At 45.9% G+C, this 12,002-nt stretch overlaps 1 protein-coding gene and 1 long non-coding RNA gene across 4 annotated transcripts in view; one reads left to right on the plus strand and one right to left on the minus strand.

Annotated features, from left to right (window-relative positions):
* Hiw (MYC binding protein highwire) overlaps positions 1–12,002 on the minus strand; it is a 224,811-nt gene that overhangs the window by 192,533 nt on the left and 20,276 nt on the right. The window lies entirely within an intron of this gene.
* On the plus strand, positions 5,565–11,986 carry LOC143185977 (uncharacterized). Of its 3 annotated transcripts, XR_013002974.1 has the most exons (3): positions 5,811–5,855; positions 10,232–10,425; positions 11,726–11,986. It is a non-coding gene; the product is annotated as an uncharacterized LOC143185977 (long non-coding RNA). The 3 variants fall into 3 exon arrangements; XR_013002976.1 differs by lacking the exons at positions 5,811–5,855; positions 10,232–10,425 and adding an exon at positions 5,565–5,629 and having other exon boundaries at positions 11,726–11,838; XR_013002975.1 differs by lacking the exon at positions 5,811–5,855 and having other exon boundaries at positions 10,208–10,425.

Raw genomic sequence — 12,002 nt, forward strand, 5'->3', positions numbered from 1 at the left:
AATATAAGCAATTAGATAATAGGTGATATAATCACCCAGATTTCACATTCTACTGAATAGATGTTAGGGAATTCTAATCTCGTGTCTTTATATAATCAAAAAGTATATTATTATGTTGCCTATACTAAGTTGAACAACGACACTTAAAGTCAAGTCAAGTCTCATCTACTCTTATCTACACTTCTATTCCTACCTCGAGAGCACGTGAAGCATCTTCATAAATGCCTATCCTGTCTTCTACGAACTGCTAGCGAGCATCCACAAAAGCACACGCAATCGAAAACGTTTCTTTCCCCCAATACACTCGACTCACTTGCAATCGCATTTCCCCAGTCGAACTAAAAGCAAAATCTAATCAAACAGAAAATAACGAAGCAATCAACCGCGCTGAAAAACAACAGGAGTATTGTCGCGAAGCAAACAGATAGAACGGACCCGGAAACGAAAATAGCAAGCCGTGATCTTGCCAGCGGGTCCATCTGGATCGCGGCTGTCTGAGAGACAACGATATCGTCGCCAAAGGTCCAGCCACCAGAGGTTATTGGACCCATCGAGCTTGCGTCGATGGAATACGACAGGAAGGACCAGTGGTGAGACACAACCGAGTCGTCGACAGACGTCTGGCGCCCTTTCAAATCGACGCGGACCACCGTGACGATCGGCTGATCTTGAATGAACTCCAATTGCCTCGAAGATAGAGACCTCGAAAAGTCAACCGTCAGCGTATCGCGTTGATAGGTCATAGTATGTGGGACCTTCTCTCTACGTTGCTTTCGATCGAGTTCGTGTTTCTATCCGCGAATAGAGATGCAAAACAGAATTCAGCCGAAGATTTTTGTTGATTAAACGTCGAGCGAATGTCGATGAGTATTCTAGAATATGACTGGGGTTCCTTGCGAACGAGATGTTTGTGGATGTAAAATAAAGAAATTGTTGGAAATTGGCTGTGAGAAAACGTCTTGGCAAACGTGTACGTGGTGTTAGAGGAGAATTTAATTCTTGTCGTTCTAACTGAATAACATTATTTATTATTTACTGGACGGAGGAAATAATTGTCGATGAAAATGTTGAGGTAAAACTGAAATGTTAGCTCTCAGCTGATGCATTGTTCTGATACTTATATTAAATAATATAATCAGCTATTGCTCCTTTTCTACGTTTTTTTCTTTAAGAACTAAATTATGATTTAACTGTTATTATTTTTGCACTTCTCTCAATAATAAATTGTAGACGACACGTAGATTTACATGAATAACACAACATTTGTTGGATTTAATTAATTTTTTCATGAATACGTTAGGAAAACCATGCTTTTTACTCTTAAGTGATCAAGAACTGAGTCCTCAACGGTGTACTGAAATTTTGTAAAAGTGTTCCTTATCTCGCTTTCCCTTATACTCATGGATATCATGTATTACCCAAGGTAGTCACTAAATATTAAAAATTGTAAAAGTCACAGTATTTCAAGGGGGACATTTTTACTCATTTTTCAGCGAGACTTTCCTGCCAGAAACAAAGCAGCAGCGAAACAAGACTTTATTTCCTTTTTCCCAGCGCTCGCAGACAATCCCGAATTCAGATCCCGGAACGCTGGACAACGGCAAAGTCAGCGCAGCGCCGAGCTCGTCACAACCTTATCCCATCCATTTTTCGTAACACAGAGCTCGCTCGTTGAATTCCAGCCAACGCCGTGCGCGAGGATCCCTTTTCCCGACGCGTTTTCGCGCGCTGCGTCCGAGAAGTAACACTTGTTGATCGGACCTACGGACTATGATTTAACGAGCGAACGTGACGCGGAATTAATCACCTGACTCGGCACCGGTGGAAATACACGAGTGGCCGTGTTGAACTCGTTTCAAAGACACGGGAGGGCCGCTTCCACCGTGTCACGGACAGAACGGGGCCGACTTCGATCGTTCTCCCGAGGATGTTGCATAATATATGTATACAAGGGAAAACGAGGTGAATTACAGACGCGCCTCTGACGTCCGTGATCACTGAAATTACGATGGAAGACAGTCAGCTGCAGATTCCCTGGTCGACCGCGAAACTTTTACCGATGCGACATCCGCTTAATTTCCGCGATCGCTGATCTCGCGTCGACGATACGGTCCAGCCGAGTAATGGAAATAATTACCGATGGGATCAGCGTAATTTCTCATGGCGGGCAGACCGATCGGTGGAGTGGAAATAGGAAATAGCCGTGGACACGATTAATTTCGAACCGACCAGAACGCAACCCTCTCGATATTTTACCAGAGGCGAGGGTGGAGGCGTTCGCCTCCGCAGGAAACCAACGTCGTAGACAAACGACTGGGATGACATCTTGACGAATCGATCATCGAAAGCGCACCTTATCGGCGGAAGGGCGGTCGACGCTTGGACAGGGTCCCCGCACGGTTGAAGGTGAAAAGTCGACCGGCGATCTCTCGCGTGAGATTTCGGGCGAGATTTCAGGGGGACAGAATGTTATGCACGACACGCCCCCAATGCTTGGGGGGAAGGTGGATGAGAAGGTGATAGAGAAAACGGGCAAACTCGATAGGAAAGCGGAAAAGGAAGGAGTAGTTCAGCGTGGAAATTGGAGTCCGAGAGAAAATAGGGACTGACTGGACAATGGAAAGATGGAAGAAGACGCACCACGAAGTCTGGTTCACGAGCTGAATGCTGAGATAAAATTTATCAAACAATATTAAAGTCTTTATTGGAAGAATTGCAGGTGGACGTATTCAGAAACTTTCAGAGATGAGTTCATAAATTCAAACGCTTGAATATTTGAAAATTTGAATATTCGAATATTTAAGAATGTTAATATTTAATCCTTTCAAACCTGGCGCACATTATAAAGTACACTACTTCAATATCTGACTTCAAATATTCAAACTGTGACTACAATTATGTATACATCTTTTCTTTTTTTGCTTTTAAAAGATCAGAACTGAAAGGGTTAAATATTTGAAATTTTGAAACTTTGAAAATTTAAACACCTATTTGAAAGCATGAAAATTCTAATTTTAGGAGCACCTCAGTTAATATGAATACCTATCGCAAACCACCAATGAACGCCACAGAGTGGGAGTCAAGTACCTACTAGTCACCAGTGGTCCCTGCAGTAGTCAACCTGTTAACCTAACTAAAGAAATTAAATTCAAAGCACGTGTTTATCAGAATGTCAAGAAACTGCCTCAAAAATATCACAAGATGTTATCGAGGAGAGCTAATATCCCGCCAAAAGCGTTAGAAACTTAATTGAACAACCATGAGACATTTCAATTTAAAATACTGCGTCGTTCATCAGATCCCGCTGGAGATTCCAAATGGCTACGTATCATCCGTAACACGCAGACAGAATGATAAAAGGTATAACTTCATAGTTGTTCGAGCCCGAAAGAAGAGGAAGCACCAGACGTGATAATGTGACTTTTTCCCCCGACTAGAGAAGCTTATTTCACCCGCGGATCAAACCGAGGTAGACTAACTTCCGGAGGATTGGCCTCGAACCAGGGAACGCGTATAAATTGTTGCTTGTACGAGATTTTTCAGCAGACTGACGGAACGCACGCCTCCGAGTATTTACTCGTTGCGAGATTCTGCGAGCAGAAGACAGAGAGAAACGTGAACTTGCTGGTTGCGCGGGGAATTACGAAAGTTGCATGGCCAGCTTCGAAACACAGTATAATTAGAACGAAATTTTCGTACGATTCTCAGTCAACGTCACGGATAAAAATGTCCCTGACAAAGTAAGTTTGCTTGAAATTAATTATTGGCCACGGACAACACTCGCCGTGCAAAATAAGGATGTAACCGAATATAACCAATGATTAATCACGTGCAGGAGGAACTGTGCGAGAAATGAATCGTTATTTGGATAGAAAAGGTTTGAAAAACGGGCGGTTAAACCAGGTGGCAAACGATCGTGCGGCTCTTGACTGACCAGCGTACTGCGATTTTGCTCCGAGGGGGAGCTTTTTATCGGAGACCCTACCCATAATTAATCACTGGTTAATTAACGTGGAAAATCCAAGCGAGAAGAGAGGCGAGGGGACAGGAGGAAAAAGGTGTGTACGGCTAATCCAAACGTATGCTCCCCCATCGTGGCTACGGCCAATGCTGTTCCGGATTTCGAAAAATAGCAGTGGTCGAGTTTCTTCCTTTTTTGTTTGAATTTCTTTTCAGCCCACCCTGGGTCGTACGCTTTTTCCACCTCCGGTTAACGACTGCCGTTCTAGAGCGGCTGGCAATCGAGGATTAGGCGACATCCAAACGGTGGAAACAGTGATCATCATTATAGGAGACGGTCATTTCGATGGTCGTTCACACGTTGGAAAGAACCTCGGAAAAAAGCATAGTTTACACTGATTCCCTTGCTCCTATCGAATTTTCTCCGCATTGGATAAAGACTTTGTAGATAGACCGATTCAGGCGGCAAAAAAGAGATTTTTACTTTCAGCGCAAATAGAGAACTAGGAAATTTTCAAACTTACAAATATTCAAATATTTAAATTTTTGAATCTTTAAAAAAAGTGAGCATTCACCTATTGATCGTAACATTATCTACAGGCAAAAATTTTAAACAGCTTCACTTATACAGAACTACCTGCACTACCTATAGTAATTTTAGAATTAAATTTGAAACTGTTGCGTTCTACATGACGCAGCGAAATAATAACACAGCAATCGCCTGAAATAACGATCATGGCTGCGAATGATTCAAGATTTAGCAGCGTTATCTCTTACGCCTTATCAGTCGCGACCGATAAGAGGTTCGCTTCTGCGACACGAATAAATAGAAGACAGCAAATTTTTTCCAAATAGAGTGATACAACATCCTTTATCAATCTCTCCGACCGAAAAAAAAACAATTTTTCCCTCTTGCCATTCCACGCACGCCAATTCGCCAGTCTATTAAACCCGCCTTTCTAATTCGATTAACTCGGATCGCGCAGGTTTTGCGGCAAACGAATCGTATCGTACGCGCGTATCATTTCACCAACGAAACTGCATTCTGCGGCCGCAGAAGTTTGCACGCCGCGCGAAACATTGTTGGCATAGCTCGATACGTGACCCGCCGTTTACGTGCGAATATTTCATGCGAGAGGCCAACATCATCGGCCAACCCACGCCGAGGAGAGAACCCAGGCGTCACCCTGCGCGTGGTGACTTAAAAGTGCAAGGGCAAATCGATTTGACGCACGCGAAAAATCGAGCAAAAAAAGCGAGCTGATAGCAACGTGCCGTGCAAATATGAATTTGTTGCTCGAAGAAACTTCGTCACTTCCTCCTTCGCCCTCCTCCTCTCTCTCTCGTAAAAGAAGAACGAAAAGGAGCGAGGAAGAACGAAGAAGCAACGCGCGCTCCAGAGCGGCGTAAGACCGACTGAAAAGCGCGCGAGGGAGGGAAACTCTACCTTGCTCGGTGGGGATATAGTTTGCCATGTGAGAAAACGGGAGAGACTCGCAGAGAGGGAGAAACGGAGACCGATAGTGGGAGAGTCGAAGTTGGAGGGGATACTCGTGTCGCGCGATAACCGACGTCGAGGTGCAAACCAGCCGCGAATTCGAAAGGCGGCCAGTTGCTGTTCGCGCGTCGTCAGCGCCGCGTCGCGAGTATATCGGGTCAAGACATCGAGGTAAAGCTTATCTCGCGTACGCATACTCCTTTTCCACATCGTGACCTACCCTCATTTATATTCTCCCCCTCAGATCATTCCACGCGATTTCGAATAACAGTGTTTGGTTACCACTCGACTGAATAAAAAACCAAGAAACACAGTAGAAATCCCTGTTGGATTCGAGAAAGTGCAATGGTCCCGAAGTAGCGGCGGAAAGTTCACTGGTGGATCACGCGACGCAAAGGTTACAGAGGCGACCGATCTCTCGACGATCGCGAGAGAAACGTTTGACCTTCCATCGCCGAGCACCGAACATCCTCGAAAGATGGTTGCATAACTGTCCCTCGACACCGATGCCACGCGAAACACGTTCTTCTCGGATTAGTCCCAAGATGCGAACAGTGGGTGTGCCTGTTCGCTTGCGGGAACGACGTAGCGACGATCGCGATCGGGCCCGGCGTTATCTCGACCTCCGACCACCGAAGCAGCCCGCGACAGTCGATTACGCGTAGATAGCGAGTAGATCGGTGTCAGATAGACGTCGGTGTAACGCATGATTTCCCACGTGGCATGCAGCCGTGCGTGTGGCCGCGTGCGTGCGTCTCTTCTGCCCATCAGCTCCTCGTGAAACCTGCTCCCAAACAGGAGCGTCAATTAAATTAACCACCCATTGTCGGTGTCGCCTCCCTTCACGGCGTTTTCTAGCGCCACGGAAGCCACGAAGCGTTAAGATAATTTCGTGACAGGCCGTAAATAGAACGACGTCGACATATCGTAATTGTTCGCACCAGACACGCCAAGAGGCACGCAGCTGTCGATCCACTCGGGACCGCTCTAGCGGAATTCTTCTCCCGTGGCTGCAGCTGCGAGTATCGAAGGCCACGATCGATTTTCGATCAGTCGTTACATGTCCCGATTCCCACTGACATTCGGAGTTTCTGTTTATCTTCTCGCGTCGTTGACCATCAGCGGAAACTTTTTCGCAGAAGCGACTGTGCATCCTGACCTTTCGGCGATCCGAAAACGAGAAGCGCTGGCTCGACAAATTGACTTTGGCCGAACGCTCGCGCGTGACAATTCGTGTGAGAGCATAACTGATCGACAAGCTTGCGCAAATAAAAATAACAATCGCTACACATAGGTACCTATCTCTCTCTGATCACATAAATAAATGCCCGATCGGGAAATCCGTGTTCGGGATACTCGAATCGAGCAACAATTAAAATGGGTCAATTCGAGAGCAGTAACTGTTACACTGCTTATCATGGATTAACGCATTCGATGAAGTCGTATCGTCACTGTAGATTGCAGTTTAATAGGATAGCCACGAAATATCGAGATGAATCATTTTCTCTATCACCCAGCAGGCATATCTATAAATTGATTTCACTGTCAAGACCAGTGGAGCTATTAGAAAAAGTAATATCGCTGCATCCTCTCCTTTAAGAAAAACCCAGGATTCTGTTCGCCTCGAATTCCCTGGGAGAACGTATTCCCGAAGAACGAAGGAGCTTCTCTTTTTCTCGAGACGATTAATCGACCAGACCGCGATGTATCGGAACAAAAGCTCGCCGTGATTGCGGGATTAAGCGTTGTCCCACGAGCTAACGGGGAGAGTTCGACCTCCAGAGATATCCGATCTTAATCCCCCGCGTAAGGAAGTTTCGCCCCTCGATCGGACGAGGGAAAGGGTGGCTGTACCCGTTTACTGTTATCGCCCGTCTGAAAATTGCGACCGCTTTACCGTTCACAGAAGTCGGCACAACCGATAACCGTGGAGGGAAGATAAGAGTTCGTGAGGCGAAATAAAGACGAACGCCGAGGGTTGGAGTCGACTGGGGCGAGCAGCCTTAGGACGGGACTCGTCTAAAATAACATCCACCTTGCGTCAAATACGTATTCCGGTTAGGGAGGCGTGCGTGGGCGTGTGTCGCGAGCTCGTGGACACGCGTGAACGACAGTGTTAGACTGTCTCGGGGGAAATGACGGGGCAAGCGATTTACTCATGTGTCGAAAGACGAAAAAGGAAAATTGAATACATGCACAGTCGCTATGGGCTCGTTTTTAGGATCATCATATCTTGGAATTAGTTAGAGGACAGTATTTCCTCGTTATACGATCATAGATATATTCGCTGTACCTTGATTTTTATAGATTATTACTCGTATCTTTGGTCAGACCAGACTTGGGCTAGCAGTGTATGTAGATGTACAGTGAGTGAACAAAAGAAAGTTTGAAACTGAAATTTGTATATTTAATACTTTATCCTATATTTGTAACACTTGTCTATTCTGGGATGACTCTTCACATTCAACAAGATAACCATTTTACTAGCTCTCCTTTGTAAAATTATCCTCTCTTTTCATTTACTTTTAAACTTTCTTTTATCCACCACTGTAAGTTGACCTCAAAAGAGTCCTACGCTATAAACTCGAAAATGAATCACGAGTCAATATCGAAGAAACGCTCTAAAAACACATCTCTGATAGAAGAAAAGTGAGTTAGTAGACTAGTTGTCCTCGCCGTCGGTGATCTTACGACTAAATAGTATTTAGTAAATACTATATATCCATTAACGTGGCATAAATTAACCGAAGCGAAATGTTTAATCAGCCGACCGCGCAAATCGCTCGCTCGCGAAGTCAAATAATTTGTGTACACTCTGTCCCTCGTTCGCCGCCCTCCCCGCCCTTCTTTCCAGTCGCTCTTTTTATCTCTCTGCTACACTGACCATCGATTCGACCGTCGACTCTGTACTCGTCCGGTTTTTCTCGTTACGCATGTACGCGGAGTTGTTCCCTTCGCATCTGCCTACCTACTCTGTCGGTGTCTCGTCGCGGTTCGTTTGTTCGTTAGTCACGTTGTAACTGTGTCGCCCAGAAGCCAGCGTCGGTGAACGCTGGTGGCCAATTAATCGCTCACAGTTGATCGCCCTCGCGTTCGATGCGTTGATCGGCGTCGGGAAAAATGCGAATGCCGAGCGGAAATACGATGTACAAGAAAACATATTGATTTGAAGATAGAACCAATCGCGCGCTTTTGTTTTTCGTTTTCTTTTTATTTTCACCATACAATGTTCCCTGGATACAGACTCATTGCTCACTGGCGAGATTGTAGCGAGAGTACATTTTGGAGGCCAACTCGAGTTCATGCTTCAGTTTAGTCTTCCCAGAAATGTAGGTGACAGTACTTCTAAATTCTAAGTAAAACTTTTTTATTTTAAGTAATATCGGACTATAGTGTGCGATCAAAGGATTTATAACGAGGAAATATTGCACATGGTATTCACAAAGAGACGTGACTGTCACAGACATTATCCTATTCGCGAGCGTTCCCTATAGCGCCGTGTAATAATTAGAGGCAAAAGAAGTGACTGTTCAGCTTTCAAGCCATCCCCAAAGGTTCGACCGAATGAAATGAAAAATTGAGCAGTCGCGGCTCGTCTGACACCTTTGCGCCGCACCTCGACGCGTAAATATAATTACGTTTATTACGGCACAGAGGCTAACGAAGATCTTGTCAGTCGGCGTAACGACGCGTTCAAATCTTTTAATTCGTCGAAGCGACGCAATCGACCGCGCGGTGCTCGTTAGATTAATCAGGGAGCGTGACATTTTGCTCGCCCCCCTGCGACTTTTGACACCACCGAAAGCATAGGAATCTTAGTCTCTGCGGGTAGACGAGGGGCATAGGTAAAAAGGTTTGAAAAGTATTAAGAGCCGAGAGGAGTCAAGAAGAAAAACTCTCCGAGTCTCTCCAATTGGGCCGTCTTTCATTCGTACCCTTTTTTCACGACCATTGATGCGCTTTTGCTAATCCCACCCTCCGCCTCCGACGAATGGAAACTTAATTCATTAAAATCGCGAGGCGCATCCCGCTGGAGGACTTTCTTTGTCGTTTCACCGTTTCGAATTAGCAGCAACACGGCGGTTGCACGCCACTGTTGTGCATTCCCCGACAGTAGTGACACAAAGTGACTTTTTCCATTGTGTTCAGTGAAATTTTATGAAAAACCGCCGGTTGGGCCGTGCACACTTGCGCTCGTGAATCGATGCCCGCCTCCGTGTTCTCGCAGCAAAGAACCGTCAACTACGAGCTCCTTTCTCCCATCGCGCGTCGTTGGTTAAACACTGCAATATTTAAAGCCGACCACATTGTCGGACACGCGATGCTTGTGAAAAAGTCGACGACACGTGCGTTCGCGCGATATAGCCGAGCTGCTCCCGAGAACGCCACGAAATTGCGGTTTAATGAACAGTCGTTTCATAAAGGAGCCTGGAGAAAGGGAAGTCTTGGGTGATTCGCGTCCCCCGTGTCACGACCGATAACGCCTGCATCCGTCCACACGTGCACCCTCACATTCTTTCAATCTTCGCTGACACGGAAGTGCAGTTTTTCGGCCCAAGAATTTCCCTCCTTTCAATGCTCTCATATCGGTGGAACGTTTCTGAAGAATTCATTTAGCCAGCAACACGTTACTCGTAGCTGTCTGTTAGGAACCATTTGGATTATTGATAGAGTCAGATATTAACACCTCGAGGTTCGCGAGTGATGAAGAAAACACTTATCTGCACCGTCGATCAACGTCAATTTTCTATACTATTTCTCTCCCTATCCCAGTGTCTCCAGCGTGCATTCATTCGCCCTCAGACCCTGCGCAAGATGACAGCAGCATTTGTACCGAAACTTTTGATCGATAGCGTACCCAATCCCAGCGAGCATCCATTCAGATTTAAACTTCGTTCATACTTTCTCTCGAATGACTCAAACTCAAGCTGCGGAGCGTGGAATTTCTGAACAAGGCCACTGGAAAGGTACTCGGTGTCACGAATCCATGACAGTTTGATCTTTCGAGTTACGCAACGCTTAGATGATAGCAATTTGAACGCGCAGTTATGAGACAGACGATCGACAGACTGTTCCGTCCACGATTTACATGATCGGCGACGACTTGAAAACTTCGACGTTCGGACGAAATATTTGCCAGGGGATATCGAGGTGTAGAAGCATTCTCGGGGGAGAGAGCAACGCGATTCTGGACTTCGGGCGGTGCTCGAACAATCAAGAACTAACTGTGCAACCGTGGCCATTCCCCGAAGAGCAAAGTGTTTAACTTGGAGTGTATCAAGTGGATGAAGTATAGTTGCACCGCGTGCACACGCGTCGTTGCTCTTCGAGCAGAAACTTGCGCGGTTCTGTTCGAAGGAACGTCTCGCGTCGCGTGCCCACCTTCCAATGCAAATTACTCCAGGCGAATTCAATAAAAACTTCCGACAGCTACGTACAAACGAGTACGCTCGCGTGTTCCCTCTCCCGTCTCTCGCGAGGACGTGTATGCATAAACTCATGGCCGTTTATTCGAGCGAATATTCCGAGCATCTGCTAATGGAGAATCGTACTCTCGAGTCGACGGTCGCTTCCTACGATAAACGCGCGACAAAGTCCCCGATAGCGAGAGAAACGCAGTGAAACGTTCGTAATTAGTCATGCGAGGGTACACAGCGAAGAAGGAGAGCTATTGTCGCGAGAGATTATTGTGCTTTGTCGTTACGAGGAAATCACCAGGATTTTCCATCGCGTACGGGCGTCTCTGTGATTCAGAATGGTAGCAAGAGAAAGCTGGTCCTTTTTAATATGAAATGAAAATGCAATCGTGGAAAAGGAGATACAAAGTGATCCTTTTGCTGGAGAAGTCAAATGCAGTGCCACTGTCTAAGCACCATATCTGTTTATGTGACTTGTCGATAGATCTTTACTGTGACATAAGAGGTCAATACAATTTTCTTATCTTCAGCCTGCAGAGTAGACAGCTGTGTCTAAGTGTAAACTAATAATAAAAGTAGCAAAATGAAAATTCTGGATATAAAACTAGATCGTTACAATGTTTAAATGTCAGCACTGCTTTTGAATCTTCTACTAGAAAAATCACTCTATAGATTCGCGAATACGTATGGAAGAGATACGCAGAGGAGAGATAACGTCGTCGTGGCACGATTTATCAAGCCGGACCACGTCGACGAAAAATCGCTGGGCGAAAAAAGAAATCGTTAGGGGCGTTCGAGGGGGTGGGTGGAAGGGTGCACGGGAAATTTGACTATTTTTCTGTCATTACAGCGGAGGCAGTGTGCAACGTCGGACGGAGAATAGGAATCTGGCCTACTGGACGTGATGTTCGACAGTGTCGTGCAGCACCACGGACATGGCTGGATATTTCCGCTCGAGCGAAGGAAAATAACGACAGGGATGATGTCGTAGTCGACTGGATCTCGTTCGAGAGGTCGAATGACGGGAGCAGCCTCGAAGACCTTTTCGCGAAAAGTGACGATCCTGACGGCAATATGACCGACAGGATCACATAGTGTTGCGTGGCGTGTCGAACGACATGGGATTT

Source organism: Calliopsis andreniformis, chromosome 2, assembly GCF_051401765.1.
Source record: "Calliopsis andreniformis isolate RMS-2024a chromosome 2, iyCalAndr_principal, whole genome shotgun sequence".
In the NCBI taxonomy this organism is placed as follows: Eukaryota; Metazoa; Arthropoda; class Insecta; order Hymenoptera; family Andrenidae; genus Calliopsis; species Calliopsis andreniformis.